Raw genomic sequence first — 17,215 nt, 5'->3', positions numbered from 1 at the left:
GAGAGTCAAGTGTTTCTCTGTATTTTATCATTTTATAATCGAAATTATAGCCCACGAAAAAATAGGTTAAGCATAGCAGTATCCACATCTATATACAGGATACAGAGAAGATATACATTTAGAAGAATAAATTTACAAGTTAATTATATACCTATTAAAATGCTCATTGACTATTAACAAGTGCAACTCAGCCTAATTCTGCCCACAAAATCACTTCAAGCCTACTTTAAGTTTCTGAGATGTTGGCCATGGCACTCTAGAGTCACTGCCTTTCCAACCTGTCCATTCAGTTCCCAAATACTAGCTGATAGCAGAAGTCAGAATGGTTTTCAAACCTAAGAGTACCTCTGAATCACCAGAAGGGCTAGTTTAAGCACAAATGTCCCGGTCTCAATTAATTGGTTTCTGATTCAGTAGGTGTGGAGTGGAGGCTGAGAACTTGCATTTGTAACAAATTCCCAGGTGATGCTGATGCCACAGTTCTGGAGAACGTATTTTAAAAACCACTGGACTGTGGCCAGCCACCCTGTCTGGCTCTCATAGGTTCCCCTTTTCTCCTCAGCACCATGAAGGAAGGAGTTTGAGCCCCACAGCCTCCCAGCCTCAGCCTGGGGTCCTACTGTGAGTGATTAACCAAAGCCTTAAATACTGTTCCTGGCACCAAATGAACTTTGTGTCATCTATCTTCCTCCCTCCCTCCCTCCCTCCCTTCTTTTTTTCCTTCCTTCCTTCCAGGAGATTGAGAGAGTGTATGCAGGTGGGGGTAGGGGCAGAGGGAGAGGGAGAGAGAGAATCTTAAGCAGACTCCACAGCCAGCATGGGGCCCCACTTGGGGCTCAATCCCAGGACACTGAAATCATGACCTGAGCTGAAATCAAGAGTTGGACGTTTAACTGACTGAGCCATCCAGGTGCCCATGTGTCACTTTTGATACATATTTCTGCTGCTCAGTGCTGCCTTCTGATCAGATATTCTGTGAGATCAACGCTTATTGGAATTTGTGTCTCATTAATTATAATAGAAAATGCTAGCATTTATGAAAGCTGCCTGTGCTAAGGGCTGCTTCATTACCTCATCTAATCCTCACAATTCTATGAGAAAGATACCATCGTTATTACCTTTGTACAGATGGGAAGGCAGAGGAGCAAGATTATAAAACCACTAAGTTACAGAGCCTGGACTAACTACCAGTTTCTTTCCAGAATATAAGCTCTCTCAGCCACCATAGATACTGATTCCAAATTTTCAATTTGGATACTGGAAGTTGGAATCTGGCTCCCTTGAGTCAGTTTCTTTTGGTTCCTACAGCTGCTAGCCCTAGCATTAGCCCCACTGGTCTGTGTCCCAGCTCATCGATGAGCCAGACAGGATGCTCCATGAAGGCCTCTGTTCTAATCCATTGCCTCAGTTCACCATACCAGGTACAGGCAAAACAGTTAGAAACGGAGACCCTAAGTCTTCCAGAGTCTTAGGAAACAAACAGATTCAAATGTATTCCCCAGGTGGTACTTTCTAAGGCAAGGAAGTGGAATCAGACACTTTATAATAAGCTTCTACAAATGTTATGTTGGCGAGTTGAAAGAGCATCACAAGAATTTTTCTCTTATTTATGAAAGAATTATGCAAATATATTGTGAAAGAAGAAAGTGAGGTGGGAAGGGGGGGCAAAGAAAGAAGGGAGGGAGGAAGGAAGATGGGGGGATGGAAGGAAGAAGAAAGGAAAAGAGGGAGGGAGGAAAGGAGGGTGGGGGAAGGAGGGAGCGAAAAGGGCCAGAAAACCAACCTAGGAGAAAACGTAGCAAAGGAACAAAAGGAAATCTTCATCATACTATCTGGCTATAGAACATCTTAATAAGAATATAAATTCAAAACACAAGCACTGAAAGACAAGATAATAAGGTTGAAAACAAACAAAGGAAATGTAGGATCTAAGGAAACAAATTGAGGACACATACCATCATTATAGAACTAATATAAAAATTAGAGCAGGGAACAGGTATATTCCACTAAAAATAAGTTAGATGAGAGTTTGAGAAAAATCACAGTAAATGCAGATTAAAACAAACTATATTAGAAACAAATACAGGGTAACTAATAGAATTTTTTTAAAAGCCTAATAAATAAAAAAATAAGTTTCCAAACCCAAAGGTAAAAATGTTTAAACTATTTAAATAAAAAAATTAACTATGCAAATTGAAACATATACCATGTTCCAGGAAAATTTAATACAGACAGCTCATGATAGATCTATGAGTTAAAAAAAAAAAAAATACTCTTCAAACATTGAATCAGGAAAAGCAAATCATTAGGAGGGGTTAAAATCAAGCTGGCCTCAGCTTTCTCCACAGGTACATTTAAGGCCAAAAGGCAGTATTCACAATAAGAGAGTGAAAATGCACCCCAGGTGTTATAGCCACACAAGAATGCTGTTAAATATAAAAAGCAACAGATCTTCTCAAAGCAGAGGAAACAGTCAAATAGCATCTATGGGCCCCTCTTATTATTATATGTGCTGCCGAAGCGAGCACTATGGGCCCCTCTTAAACAAAACTATGTGACAATGACATTCAGGCAATTAAGACATATAGAAAGAAATAACTTAGAAACAGAACACCATGAAAGGGCACTAGTGGTGGGCAGTAGGTCTACTTAGTATCTATCCTGGTAATGAACAGTATCTTTAGTGAAGCCCACTCTAACTGCCTTATTTACTAGGGCAACATGTGCTCTGCCCCACTCCAGCATTCTGGACCTCCTTTCCTCTGCTTTATATTTGGCTTTTATTCTACAGCATGTATCATTTTCTAATTCATCATATATTTTCCTTTTTGGGGGTTTATTACCTGCTCTCACCCCACTTACCATAGAAAGTAAGTCAGTCAGGAAAGCTGAGATTGAACAGTTGTATGAAATATGGGAACTATTCTAGTTATAGAGCATTTGAACAATGTACAAATAATCATATAACAAAATCCGGATTTTGAGGAGAGGGGAGTTGAAGACGTGTAAGGCTGTTAATGTCTTACCTTCCATAGCCCAAACACAATTGCTACTAACATAGAAATGCAGAGTTTCAAAAGACATGATGACTGCCATCTCTTGATGCTTTCTATAATCACTTCCATCAACCTTAAAAGGATTTTTTATTAAATACTTGTATTTTAAAAAAATGCAATAAAGAAGTCTGTATTCAATAATCTGTAGTTTTACTTTCGTATATTTTCTTGTTAAATTCCAGAAAGTTAAGGTAATACTTTACATTTTATAATAGTATTTAGAGTTATGATTTCATTTTTATTTAAATTTTTTTAGATATTTATTTTTCTATTTCAGTATGCAAATACAAAACCGGAAGTGATGATGTTTATTCTCAATATAGGTTATCTCTAAGTAGTATTATTTGGGTTATTTTACTACTTTCATGTCTAAACTTTAATACATTAATTATTTATAAGGAGCATAGACATTTCTTTTTAAATATAATTGAACAGTTTGCCTTTGTTTCAAGAATAAGAGGGGTGCCTGGGTGGCTCACTTGGTTGAGTGTCTGACTCTCAGTTTCGGCTAGTGTTGTGGTCTTGGGGTCATGGTCTCAGGGTCATGGGATCTAGCCCTGCATCGGGCTCCATGATCAGGACAGTCTGCTTGAGTTTCTCTCTCCCTTTGTCCCTCCCCCCTGCACATGCGTGCATCCTCTCATAAATCAATCAATCAATCAATCTTAAAAAAAAAAGAGAAAAACTAGAAGCATATATGTCATGGAGATAGACATAGAAATATAGAGACAGACACAGAAACATATCAGAAACAGACACAAGTATAGATGTTTAGCACCCATGGTAGAAATAACAACTTGAGCCCTAACTTTTGGTCAACTTGCCCTTCTTTCTGTCTACTGGAACTCCCTCATGGACTTGCCAGATGGAAGGAAGGACATTAAAGCTGACTGCAGAGCCCACTATGTGCTCTTCCATAAACTTTTGGTTAAGTCTGTAGGATAGGAAAAAACCTCACTATTTCAGAGAAAATATTGAAAAATTTCAAGTTCAGATAGGGTGTGATTTGTATAGCCCGAGGGATGATAATAATAGTGGCAATATTTGTACATGGAACGCATGCCCTGTGTCAGGCTCCATGCTGGTATATTTGTGAAGAAGCCATTTTAACCCTCAAAACAGCCTATAATGCCAGTACCTTTTACTCTTGTTTTTGACACATAGTTCAGAGAGAATTGTATAGCCAAATGTCACACAGCCAAAAAGAGGCAGTGTCAGGACTGGAACTTAGGTCTATCCCAGACCCACGCTATTCCCTCTGCAGCATGCTCCTTCCAGGCTAGAAGAGAAGTGGCCTGTGCTGGTTACCTGTATGTAATGAACCTCTGGGGGTTCTGCTGCCAGCCAGTCCATGAATCCCCTTATCCCCTCCTGAGTGTCCCTGCTGAGCTAAACAGGCAAAAGGTAGCTCTGATGATTTCTGAGATGGATGGGGCCAGCCTGGGAGCTCAGGCCCCATCTCAAAAGGTACTTCTGAGTCCGGTGGCTCTGACACAGTAAACACTCAGCCAGGGCATGCCTGACTTATGGTCAGCAGGAATGTAGACAGTGGCTCCTTCAAATGAGTGTCAGGAGATCTGGTTTCCACACCCACTTCTACCATTCCTCTGTGGTGTGACACTGGGGTAGTCATTTGATGTCTCTGAGTCTCCTCTGACCCATCACTGCAACGAAAGGGTTTTACTACTGGACAACTCCCTAAGTCTCCAGCTCAATACTTCTGTAATTTAGTCAGAGAATGAGCTGCTCTCTTTAGAAGGGTCTGGGTGGTTGGGAGCAAGATTCTCTTTGAGAAAGTAAAATGGCAGCTGGGGAGCCAAGCCAGCAAGGAGCAGGACAGCCTAGATTCTCCCCAGATGGGAAAAGAGTGACTTCAAGGAACAAGTCTTCGAGGCGGTAGGAAGGGGTCTCTGTTGTAGGCCTTCACATTCTCCCCAGGTGGGTCTTGGCAGCTGGACCACAGGCCTTTATGAGATTATCTGCTAATCATGGCCCGGGTATGAACACTTGAGAGGTGTCACACACAGAATAAGATGCTTTTTTTATGATGCAGTAAAAGAGAGGAAATGGCCTTGGCCTCTTGCCTCATCCTGCATTCAGTAAAGAAGCGGGCAAGCTGCGCCAGCCTCCCGTGGGTGAGGGCCCTGAAAGCTCAGAATTTCCACCCAAGGGCTGCCATTTCATTAGAGCGTTGCAGGGAGGGGCTGTGGGGGAGAGTAGGCAAGGGAGACAGCCCTCCCCCTCCCGACATTTAGGAGAGGCCAGGGATTGCTAAAACCCACAGACACTGAAAGTTTAGAAGCGCTAGGGTCACACACACTACATTAGTAACGTTATATACTCATAACCAGAGAGTAAATCACTGGCTCCACTTGGGACAGGAATTTCTCCCCAAACACTATTATTGCAACAATCTATTATATTTTCTCTGAAAAGTAGACTGTTCCCAGAACCACTGTTCTCCCCCTGACCACTCCCACTCACTGTCAGGGTAGCTAGTGACGATTTTTACCCCCAAGATAAAATGAAAGATTGAGCCACCGTTTACCAACTGTCAGCTGTGTGCCAGGGGCTGTGTTGAACATGTAAGCATCATGAAGAGTTAAAGCAACTGAGTTAACTGTGATCTGGTGGTCTTACATGTATTAACTTATTTAATCCTTACAATGATGCAGATGCAATCCAACACAATTGATGTTGTCATTCCTCATTTTACAGATGAGAACACTGAGTCCCAGAGATGTTAAGTGACATGTCCAAGGTCACACAGCTGGTAAGTGGCAGAGGCAGGATGATTCCCCTGCGTGTACTTTTATCAGTCCCACATCTGCCTATCAGAATTTAGTCTTCATTTTAAGTATAGGTCTCTGGGTCCTCCCTCCTGCAAGGATGGTCTTTAATCTTAACACCTATAGGGGGAACCATTCTTCCTCTCCCTCAAGATGTTAGGAAGAACATCCTAAACTCCCTGCCTAGGGACTGGTGCTTTTGGTGGGAATGTGACTTCCATTGGTGGCCTCAGGGGTTAGGGCTGTTGAATCCCTCTTACGCCAGGTGAGGGCGCTATGATTCTCCATGCAAGCCGCTCCGTGAAGGTCTCTGTGGTGAACACAATTCTCCCCTCAGGCAGCTGACATCTAGGCTAAAATGTGGATTAGGATTCTGGTGTTGGATGCCTGTCAGCTGGGCTGCTGACACTGCACCTTGACCCTGTGCCTATTTCTCAGAATCCAGAAAGAGGAGGAGGTGACAGATTAGCTCTGCTAAACACAAACAACTCCCTCCAGAGTTCAAGGACCATCCCTGGGCGACTGGAGGAAGCCTGTCCTTTCCGCAGGTTCCCACGTTCCTGATGGGCCTTCTGGCCACTGTCTGGTCCCTGGGGTTGCCTGCCATTCCTTCACATCAGCCTCATCCTGCTATAGCTGCATTATCAGTAGGACTCTTTACCCCATGTAGGGACTAAGGCTTTGTCTTAACTTTCCTACACTTAGTAAGACCAGGAAAAACTAAACATTTAGCAGAATGTTGGTAAGGATTTGAGAATAATCAGAATAGAAAACATGAAAACAAAAAAAAAAAAAAGGAAAAAAGAAAAAAACTTTCAATTAAATACTGGGCATCACAGCTCCTGAAGACTGTCAGGCATGCCTTCCATGGGAAGCCCCTGCAGGCCCCTTTCCTTAGCACCCCTTCCCCACCTGCCACCATATTGCATGAATCCCCCTACCGTGGAGCACCTTTGGCCACGTGTTTCAAATATACCTCTCAAAACTTTTTCAGACTCGATAAAGAAGGGAGAGAAATTCCTTACCTCCAATATCCTCAATGGTACCACTATCAGTATTCAAGTCATCCTCTAGGCGCTGCTCCACCTGGGCACCTCAACTTCTCCCTGGACCTGCAAGGAGGAGAAACAAACAAACAAATAAAACAAGCCATTTCCCCTATACCAGCCAACTCCCATGTTGGTGCCAGGCCAGCAAATGATGGATGCACAGAGAAGCATTCCCAGCACAGAGCAGTTTTATCTACTCATCTCAACCTCACCATTTGGGAGCAAGAGCTGGGTGTCTCCTTCATATGATCCAAAAGTCCATCAAAAGTTTTTCTAAGACCAACAGCACAGGTTTCCTGTGAAAATGACTCTATCCCCAGGAGCCACAAGAAAGATTGTGGATAAGTATTACAGAAGGTTGCTTCCACTACACTTGGTCCCAGGGCACCCACAAAGGGGCTTTGTGGGGTGATTGTTTTCCTCCTACTGCAGATGAGGAATCTGAGGCTCAAAGAATGTAAACACCTTATCCACAGTATCCATGCCAATAACCATTCAAGTTGCTAACAGACATGAGATCAAAATTTTCACCATGTGAAATGAACTAGGGGTGGAGGAAGGGGAGGTGGGCGGGGGGTGGGGGTGACTGGGTGACGGGCACCGAGGTGGGCACTTGACGGGATGAGCACTGGGTGTTATTCTCTATGTTGGCAAATTGAACTCCGATAAAAAATAAATTTATAAGTAAAAAAAAATAATAATTTTCACCATGTAACTCTGCTTAGAAGACATGAATCACATCCCCAGGCCTCCCGAGAGCCTGCTGAGTCCTGCCCATCCCAGCACCTTCATCAGTAGGAGAGGGTGAAGGAGCTGAAGGTGATCGGTTGCCTCCAAGACACTGATTCTGGGGTGGGAGCAGGGTGTCCATCTCACTCCCCTGAGACCAGACCTTTTGGACCTGGAGTTTATATTCCATGATTATTCCTCTGTCTCAGCTAACTCCAGTCTGCCCCTTGACATTCAGAAGCAAGAGCCTGGGATCCCAAGTTAGGTATCTTCAAGCCATGGGCTACATCTTTGCCAGGGAAGCTCAAATGCAGCTGCTGCTTAAAATTCCCATTCTGTTCGTGCTTTTGTGCCCAAGTCAATCTGTTTCCTGAGGTAGGAGGCGGCAAGGCATACAGTTTGATTTTGGAGAAGGAGAATCAAGAATTAAGACGAATAGATACTTTCAGCAGCATAGAAAATATGGGAAATGTGGCACTTTTCCTTAGGCCCAGAAAGGTGCATCTGTCTCTGAATTAGTTATGTCTGTCCTGGCCTCTGTACCCCACCTCCTCCCAGCCCACAATCCATACTCTTTTCTCCAGTCTTGTCAAACTTCTTTTAAGGCTTCTTTTTTTTATTCCCCCATACTGGTCACTTTTCTCATTGCCTGAAATACTCTTCCTTCTCTTCAGCTGGTTAATTCTTATTTGTCTTCCAAAGGCCAAGTAGGTACAGGCATCACCTCCTCCAGGAAGCCTTCCCTGATCCATTCTGTTGTCTGGGCTCCCCGGCACTCAATGCCCACACGGGCTTCCACTGCAGCATTCCTATGCTACACTGCTATTCTATCTATATTGGCCCATGCAAAGAAATCTTAGGATGTGTTAATAGCATTGGAATCTATGATCTGATATGTCGAAGCATGTTAAGCCGGAGAGGAAACTTTTTCAAAATTTCATAGGCCCCATTATTATAAGAACTTTTCTAATCTCTAATTCTATTCCTCCCATCACCACCATGACCTAAGGGAGAGGAAAATAGGTGTTCTCATTTACACTAACCCTGTACCTGCTTTTAATGTTCTACACAGGCTGGCATCCTTCTCACCTCATGCTGTGCACTGAACATCCTGAATTACTTAAAACTTTATATATATATATATATATATATATAAACATAGATATTTACCAACTGCAATAGCCTGGCCCTGACCAACCAGAACTGATGTTGGCCTGTCAAGCAAGGTCCTGGTGCTCCTGGTATGCCAGACATTTCCTCTTTTCTTGCTGATTTGTGGGGGGGTATAAGTCCGGGGGAGTGTCAGGAGGGAAGGGTGGATGGGAAGGGGTCTGGTCCATGTAACAGTGGCTGTTTACTGACCAGTATGAAATAGTCCAATATTTTAACCTCAGTTCACCAGAAATGACAGCCTTGTGGATGTTATAGACTGGAAAGTGATTTAAATACACATCTGATCTCACCATTATTTACTGAGGCACTAACTGATCCCAAGCTACAGTGCCCATAGACCTTGAGGATCTATGGCATTTCTGAACTGTTTTATATTTCTCCTGGAGGAGATAATGTCAGAGAGGTGGGGAAGAAGATTTCCCTTCAATTTTGTCTGCCTATTGGACTTTCTTCTATTTAATATGAGGCTGGTCTGGCTGAAAGTCTCTGTAACCCAATCTGGGTTTTTGTTTGTTTGTTTATTTTTTAATTTTTAAAGATTTTATTTATTCGAAAGAGAGAGAGAGAGAGAGAGAGAGAGAGAGAGAGGCAGAGACACAGGCAGAGTGAGAAGCAGACTCCATACAGGGAGCCTGACATGGGACTCCATCTCGGGCCTCCAGGATCACGCCCTGGGCTGAAGGCGGCGCTAAACTGCTGAGCCACCCAGGCTGTCCCCCAATCTGGTTTATATCCCTTAATGACATTCAGGGCTCAGATCGAGAATCATGGCTACAACATGCTCTCTTTTCCTTGGAGGAAGGACTTCCAATCTCAAGAGAACTCTGATTATGTTACTTCTATTGATGATAATTGTGTTTCAAAAATATCCATTCTCTTCAGTTACTTTTTAATTAAATAATATATGTACACATTCTTCTTGTAAAAGCTAAGACTACATAGATAAAGGAAACTCCCCGTAGCCATCTGTCCCCCCTCCTAACTCTTCCCCCATCCCCAAGGTAACCGTTAGCATCACCTTGGTCTGTATCTTTCCATACTCTCAATAGGTATCTTTACACATACATGTGCATATGGAAAAATGATGGTTTTTAGGTGCTTTTGTTTGTATTTAGCATGACACTAGCTATTCTGCAATTTGTTTTGTTTACTTAAAAATATGTTATGAGGATCTTTCCATCTACCTCATTTTTGTTATCTCTACCTTGAATCCCATACATTAGTTGTCTAATAATTTACTTAATCATCTTCACAGGTGGGCATACCTGTGGTTTCATTTTTCACTATTACAAACACTATTTCCATGAGCATTCTTTTTTTTTTAATTTTTTATTTATTTATGATAGTCACAGAGAGAGAGAGAGAGGCAGAGACATAGGCAGAGGGAGAAGCAGGCTCCATGCACCAGGAGCCCGACGTGGGATTCGATCCCGGGTCTCTAGGATCGCGCCCTGGGCCAAAGGCAGGCGCTAAACCGCTGCGCCACCCAGGGATCCCTCCATGAGCATTCTTGAACATAAAGCTTTGGGCACCTGTATTTTTCTGCACTAGAGTCTTAGAAGTTCTCTTGTTGGTTAAGGAGCTATGTCCAGTAACTATCTTCTCTTCCACCAATACTGCATAGTAATACCTGTTTCCCCAAACCCTTACTAAAACAAGATGTCATCAGTATTTAATTGCCCTTAATGCGATGAATAAAGCATGACTTCTCTTTATCACTTGAATATGCATTTTCCTCATTACTAGTGAAGCTGGGCATCTTAAGTTTATAGTCATTTCTCTATGGACTGCCCATTTGTATCCTGTGGCAGGCAGACTTCTAAATGGCCCCCTATGGTCCTCATCCTTTGGTGATCATGCTCTTATATAATCTCCTTCCCTTAAAGACCTAGTGACTTGCTACTAATGAACAGAAATGCAAAGATGATAGTTTGTCTTCCAATGTTAGGTTCCAGAAGATGGTGACTTCCATCTTGTTTGCTCTCTTTCTTCCTCTCTCTTTTTTTTTTTTCTGACTCTTCCTCAGTCTGGTGAAGAAAGCTGCCATGTATTTAGCTGTCTTCTGGAGAAGCCCATATGGCTTCCAGCCAACAGCCAGTGAGGTACAGAATCTCATCAACAATCATGTGAATGAGTTTGGAAATGGGTCCTTCCCCAGTCAAGCTGAAGATGACTCAGCCCCAGCCAACATCTTCACTACAGCCTGGGAGAGATCTGGAGCAAGAAGCCCCAATGAAGCCATGCCTGTGTTCCTGACTTTCAAAAGCTATGAGATAATAAATGTTTAATTCGGGGAGGTAATTTGTTAAGTATCAATAGATCACTAACATGTATCCTTTGCCATTTTTTATTTTTTGATTGGTAGGCATTCTATAAATTACAGTTGAAAATTCTTCATGTGTGGTATATGTCATAACTCTTCTACCAATCTTTTGATTATTATTAATTTTATTTGTATCTTTTATTGTATAGAACTTTAAACTTTTAATGTCTTCAAGTGTATCAGTCTCCTCTATGGCTTTTAAATTTCTTGTTTAAAAAAGACCTTTGGGATGCCTGGGTGGCTCAGCAGTTGAGCCTCTGCCTTTGGCTCAGGGCATGATCTCAGAGTCCTGTGATCAAGTGCCACGTCGGGCTCCCGGCATGGAGCCTGATTCTCCCTCTGCCTATGTCTCTGCCTCTCTATCTCTCTGTCTCTCATGAATGGATAAATAAAATATATAAAAAAAAAGACCTCTGCTCTCTCAGAGTTATAAACATATAATTACTTGTTTACTTCTTTCTCCCAACATCCACTATAAGTTCCACGAGGGCAGGGGCTCTGAGTCTTGCTCATCTTTGGATCCACAGTCCCTGAATACAGTGTCTCACAGAGAGGTGGCATTCAGGAATGCTTGAAAGCATTCCATGCAGACAGACTGTGCAGGTTGCATTTCTTTCTCTTAGTAAACTCTCCCTGGTGTTTAATCTCCATTCCTGGTCTGAAGTGTGTGCCTTTCTCTGCTTGCTCTTCGCTAAGACAGAGAACAGATATCCTTCTGGCCCCTTCTGCAGCTTTCTCCCATCAGCCTCAACAATCGTATGAGCTCACATACTCCTCTAAAACTACACAGTGTTGGCACTAAATATTGCTGGTGTGCCGAAGATCTCATGCCCTTAAAGGAAAAAAAAAAAAAGGAATAAAATATCAGAAGATTTCACTGAAAGTGCTGGTAAGGATTCAGTGCCAAGAAATGTAAAAATGACAGCATGAATTAAAACTGTAGAAGACAGAATGTGAGGAGAGGCTGTCTGTGCTGCAACCACCACCTGCAACTTCCACTGCTGCCCCAGACATTGATATAAAGTCAGTTGCCAGCTTCCCTGATCAGGTCTAGAATGCCCACACTCTAGAAGGCATAGTGAGATATTCTTACTCTTAGGGAAGTTGGGGGATGAACTGGCACTGACATCTAGCATTTACTCCCCAGACTGTCTCTGGGGAAAAGGGGTTTTTTGAAATCTTGTAGTTGGGAACTTCATTCGAGTGTTTGGACCTTGAGTCTACTCTCTCCTCAGGCAGAGGATGGCTCTACCTAAGCAGTGTCTGAACCCAGCCTATAAGGTCTGGGACAGCAGGGCCAGGCACTGCTTTGAAGGGGAAGAACCACCACATTTCAGACCAGGAGGACAGGTAAGGAATGGATTCTATAGTTAGGAGCTGGGTGGAGGAATCAATATCTGATCAGCACCATCACCAGCCTATGGAATGTTTCAAACAAGTCTGAGAAAGGCACTCCTTTATTGAGATGTCTTACCTACCATCTGCCAGGTAATGGCATTTATTATACAATGAATAAGATATGAATGGCACTCCCTAGTGTTGTATAAGGCACATCCAGAACAACTATATAATTAAGTTGGCCCATGAGCCACCCTTATTCCCCACAATCTAGCTGGGCAGGTGTTGTTCCTGGAACCAATGGAGCCAAAGATACCCTAACTCCAAGATATCCTTCATGGTACTTCTCACCTTCAAGGTCTTCTCTGCCCATGTGAGTGCTACTTCTTATATTCTACAAGATTCAGAGATCATCAGTCAGAAAACACTGCAACAAACCAAGCCTTGTCTTTGCCAGACCCCAACTCCTTGCCAAAGCCGGAGTGAAAAGTGGAATTCCCTGAGTCTGGAGTTAGCCAGGGATTTCCTTGGACATCAGAGACAAGGCCACACTGCCACTGACCTCTGTAAAATGGAGATGATTGAAGGTGGGCAAGCTTCCACTTGCAGTATAGGTGTCTGTACTCCCTGAAGTGTGCATACTGAAGGTCAAGAGAATAAAACAATGAAAAGAAATGTCCTGGTTTCAAACTATGTTACAAAGCTAGAAGTCACTGAAACAGTATGGTATCAGCATAAAAACAGACATATATAAATCAACAGAACAGATAGCTCAGAAATAAACCCATTAATCTCTGACAAAGGAGGCAAGAATATAGGATGGAGAAAGGACAGTCTCTCCAATGAATAGTGCTGGGAAAACTGGACAGCCAAATGTGAAAGAATGAAACTGGACCCACTTTCTTATGTTGCATACAAATATTAACTCAAAGTGGATTGAAGATCGGAACAGAAGACCTGAAACCAAAAAATTCTTAGAAGAAAATATAAGTAGCAAGCCCCCTGACATAGGTCTTGGTGATGATTTTGCTCATCTGACAAAAACCAAAAGCAGCAAAAGCAAACAAGAGGGACTACATCAAACCAAAAGCCTCCTTTTACCTATGAAAAATCTAAGGCTCACAGATGGTAACATGTCCAAATCGGCCAACTGCTAAGAGGCTCAGCTAGAATTTGAACTCCTATTTGGCTCAGTCCTGTGTTTGTTTCACCCAGTTACATCATCTCCATCTGTGGTTAGGCCTGGAGGGATGTGATATGAGGTCATGTTATGTTACTTCCCTTAATGAAAAGAGGACTCTAGCTATGGGTTCCTTGTGGGCTAGGTGGGCCAGAGGGGCATAAGGTTCAACTCAGGTTTTTGTAATGAAAAAAGCCAGCTGGGAGCAGCCCGGGTGGCTCAGCGGTTTAGTGCCTCCTTCAGCCTAGGGCCTGGTCCTGAACACCCGGGATCGAGTCCCACGTCAGGTTCCCTACATGGAGCCTGCTTTTCCCTATGCCTGTGTCTCTGCCTCTCTATCTCTCTGTGTCTCTCATGAATAAATAAATAAAATCTTAAAAAAAAAAAAAGCCAGCTGAGACCTATTTCCTTGCTTTTCTAAACTGGTCTAAGGCAGGAAGGGCTGTTGGAGGTAAAGCTGGAGAAAGAGGCAGGGCCCAGGGTTAGGAGAGCCTTTTCAAGCATGTTGAAGAGTTTGGGCCTTGACTCAAGAGTAGCAGGGAGCCCGCCATCTGTCCCCTCCACCTGACTTAACTTAGTTCCACAGGGGCAAGCACCATGTCTGTTTTAGTCACTGACAGTGCACTCCGACCCTGTGCCCAGCAAACTGCAGAAGCTCAATAAAGGTTTATTGAACTGATTATTTCATGTTAAAGGTAAAATGATCTATTTCCGGTTTCTGAAAGTGAGTTCTGGCTGAGATGTGGAGAACTGATCTGAAGAGATGAAAGTCAGAGACAGTAAGAGAGACCACTTAGAAAGCCGGGGCCACAGTTTAGGCAAAAGTGGAGGGGGCTTGGATGAAGCTGACATCTATGAGGATGGGGGGAAGTAAAATGATCTAGGCATTCAGCCAAGTGAGGCACCTTGGGAAGCACCTAAATGTCTCTGAGCCTTGGTTTCTCATCTGAAAAATGGGGATAATAATAGTATGTACCTCACAGGAACATGAGAATTCAATGAGATTTGCCCAGTGCCTGACGCTTGATCAGTATTCAAAAATGTAAGTTTAATATTACAGCTGCCATTGCTCCAAATACAGGGCTCTGGAAGGAGCTCTGGATTGGCAACCCTGGTATCTCATCATAGCTCTGCCTGACCCTGGGCCAGAAGCTTCCTTCAATGGTCTTGGCAACCCAATCTCTAAAGTAAGGGGTATAACTAGCTGACCTGCTAGGGCCCTTACTGTGCTCATATTCTGTAATGCTAGAGCTTTTGTCAGCCCAGACAGACAGACAAATATACATGTACAGAAGAGGGGCAGACACTGTCACCACAGAAATTTAGCACCTGCCAAATTTTTGGTTTGGTGCCTCCGACTTAGTGCAGTTGTGCTTCATGGCAGCAAACTGGAGGACAAAGAATGTGAACCGTAATATCTATTCAAGGGTCCTTTATTAGTAGAACTATTAGTGAGGTGGGGGGAGATCTACACATTTCTGAAATATCTGTTTTCTTCTTGCAAGACAGGGAACAGAATTCAAGCTTTCAAACTGTTTATAAAGTAATCAGCATTAATTTGTTCTGTTCAGGTTTTAATTATACACTGTAGGCCATTCTGACAGGACACCACCACCGCAGAGTCTGTCAGGAGATAATTTCCCACCAGGATGACCACGCACCTCATGAATTATACATGAAACTTTGTTTCCCTGTGACTGTTGCTAAAAGATGCTGTCAGCCTCCTGAAATCTCAAAAGATCTGCAATTGTTTTTCGATAAGTCTAATTAGCAGGAAGTAGGTGGGGAGGTGTTAAGAATGACTTCCCAGGGATGGAAGATGCTGAGAGATGCTGAAAGGGTCCCTCCTCCGCCAGTGACCCTAGCAGGCTCGGCATAAGGTTGCCTCGGCAGGCACAAGTCAGGTCAGGATACTTGCTCCCACAGAACCGACAGGCAGCAAGATTTACACTTGTTCTCCCCGGGACTGAACCCCAGCAAGCCAGCCAGAGACTCTAGACATAATTCTGTTATTCAAATGGGAGAAGAGTTTGATAGCTATGCTAATGACTTTTATCTGTGAAAACATAACTAATAGCTTGGTTTACATTTGCGTACATTTATGAGCATAATTTTAGCACATAATTTTATTGCACAATAAAACATAATGCAGCATTAGTCGGCTTCACACACACAAAAAAAAAAAAAAGAAAAAGAAAAAGAAAAAAAAAGGGATACCTTACAGTGATCTGCACGTAAACCTTCACACCGCATTTATATGACAGTATCATTTAAAATGTTGACCTGGTTGAATTAATGAAGTTTCCCAGTTAACAATTAGCTGCATAAGGCCATTTCCTGTAGACATAATATTTAGGGGTGATGCTTATGATTTGCTGCATAATTCACTATAGCATTGACTGCTAAAGATTGTTTTTCAATGCCATTATTCTTCTGGTTAAATTAGACTGAGTGAAGGTGATCCTTCTTACATGTGTGCATAGTCTTTCTTGGAGTCTTGGCTGTGTGGGTCCCATCTAAAGAATGCAGAACTATCAAGTAGGCCAAAAGGACTCCTGAGTATGAGGAGGACAGGACATTGGTGATGACACAGGGACATACCTCTGTGTAAGAGATCTATCTAATGGAGCAGAGCCCAGAAATGGGGCAAAGGAGACAAAGACTGAAGGCTGGCTTCCAGTGATCAATATGAAATAATTGCTGGGATGTCATGAAAGAAGGATGCTGGGTGACCATGGCTGAACGCAGTCAGAAAGAAGCAAGGAGGCTTGGCAATGGCCATAGCCAAACATAGCCAGTCCTCCCTAAGAGACCCATAGGGGAACGCTGTCTGCACTGGATATACTGGTCAATACTCTTAATTGCAAAGGCAGCAATGTGAATCAAACTAACTCAGGCAAAGATGGAATTCTGGGGTTCACACAACTGAAAAATCCAGGGGTGTGTCAGCATCCAACACAGTTGAATCCAGATGCTTCAAGTATATCACCAGAGAATGAATCTCTCCACCTTTCTCATTTTCCATTATGCCAGCAGCAGTCTTTCCTAGGGCCTCTCCCACTGGAGTGGGAAAGATGGGCTCGGGCTTACATGATAACCAAAATTCATGATCACAAGTGAATGCCTGCAAGTGGGCATCCAGGGATATGAGGTACTCTGCTAGGATCCCTGTGGTGAAAAGGTTGAGACTTTTGATCAGCCTTGTCAGAATCATAAGGAGTAGGACATAGACTCTTCCCAAAAGGAAGAGAGGTAAACAGGCAAAAGGGCAGTGGCTGGCCAGTCCTTCACCCAGGGTTGTGGTGTAAGGGGCCAGAGAACATTTCTCATTGTCAGGAGCCATGATGGAGGTGCCTGGGCTAGAGAAGACACTGCAGAGGAGAGGGCACTGTGCCCCAATTGAGCTGGGAAGCACATCTGGCACAAACAACCTGGAGAAAGAGGGGCTATTGAGGGCTTAGGGATGATGACAGCTCTCTGCAAATATTGCGGGCCTGCCTATCCCCTGTAACTCCAGAGGGGGGAAAAGAACAGAGGGTGCAGTTACAGGCAAACAAGCAAGTTTGGCTCAATATCTG

At 43.2% G+C, this 17,215-nt stretch overlaps 1 long non-coding RNA gene across 10 annotated transcripts in view; it reads right to left on the bottom strand.

The window, feature by feature from the left end:
* Positions 1-17,215, bottom strand: part of LOC144294607 (uncharacterized) — a 141,878-nt gene that overhangs the window by 74,241 nt on the left and 50,422 nt on the right. For all 10 annotated transcript variants that reach the window (XR_013361961.1, XR_013361958.1, XR_013361960.1 and 7 more), the window contains exon 2: positions 6,871-6,957. This is a non-coding gene — a long non-coding RNA (uncharacterized LOC144294607). The remainder of the gene's footprint in view (positions 1-6,870; positions 6,958-17,215) is intronic.

This window comes from Canis aureus, chromosome 23, assembly GCF_053574225.1.
Source record: "Canis aureus isolate CA01 chromosome 23, VMU_Caureus_v.1.0, whole genome shotgun sequence".
NCBI lineage: Eukaryota > Metazoa > Chordata > Mammalia > Carnivora > Canidae > Canis > Canis aureus.
Note: the sequence above shows the minus strand (reverse complement) of the source record. Positions and strands in the feature narration are given on the sequence as shown.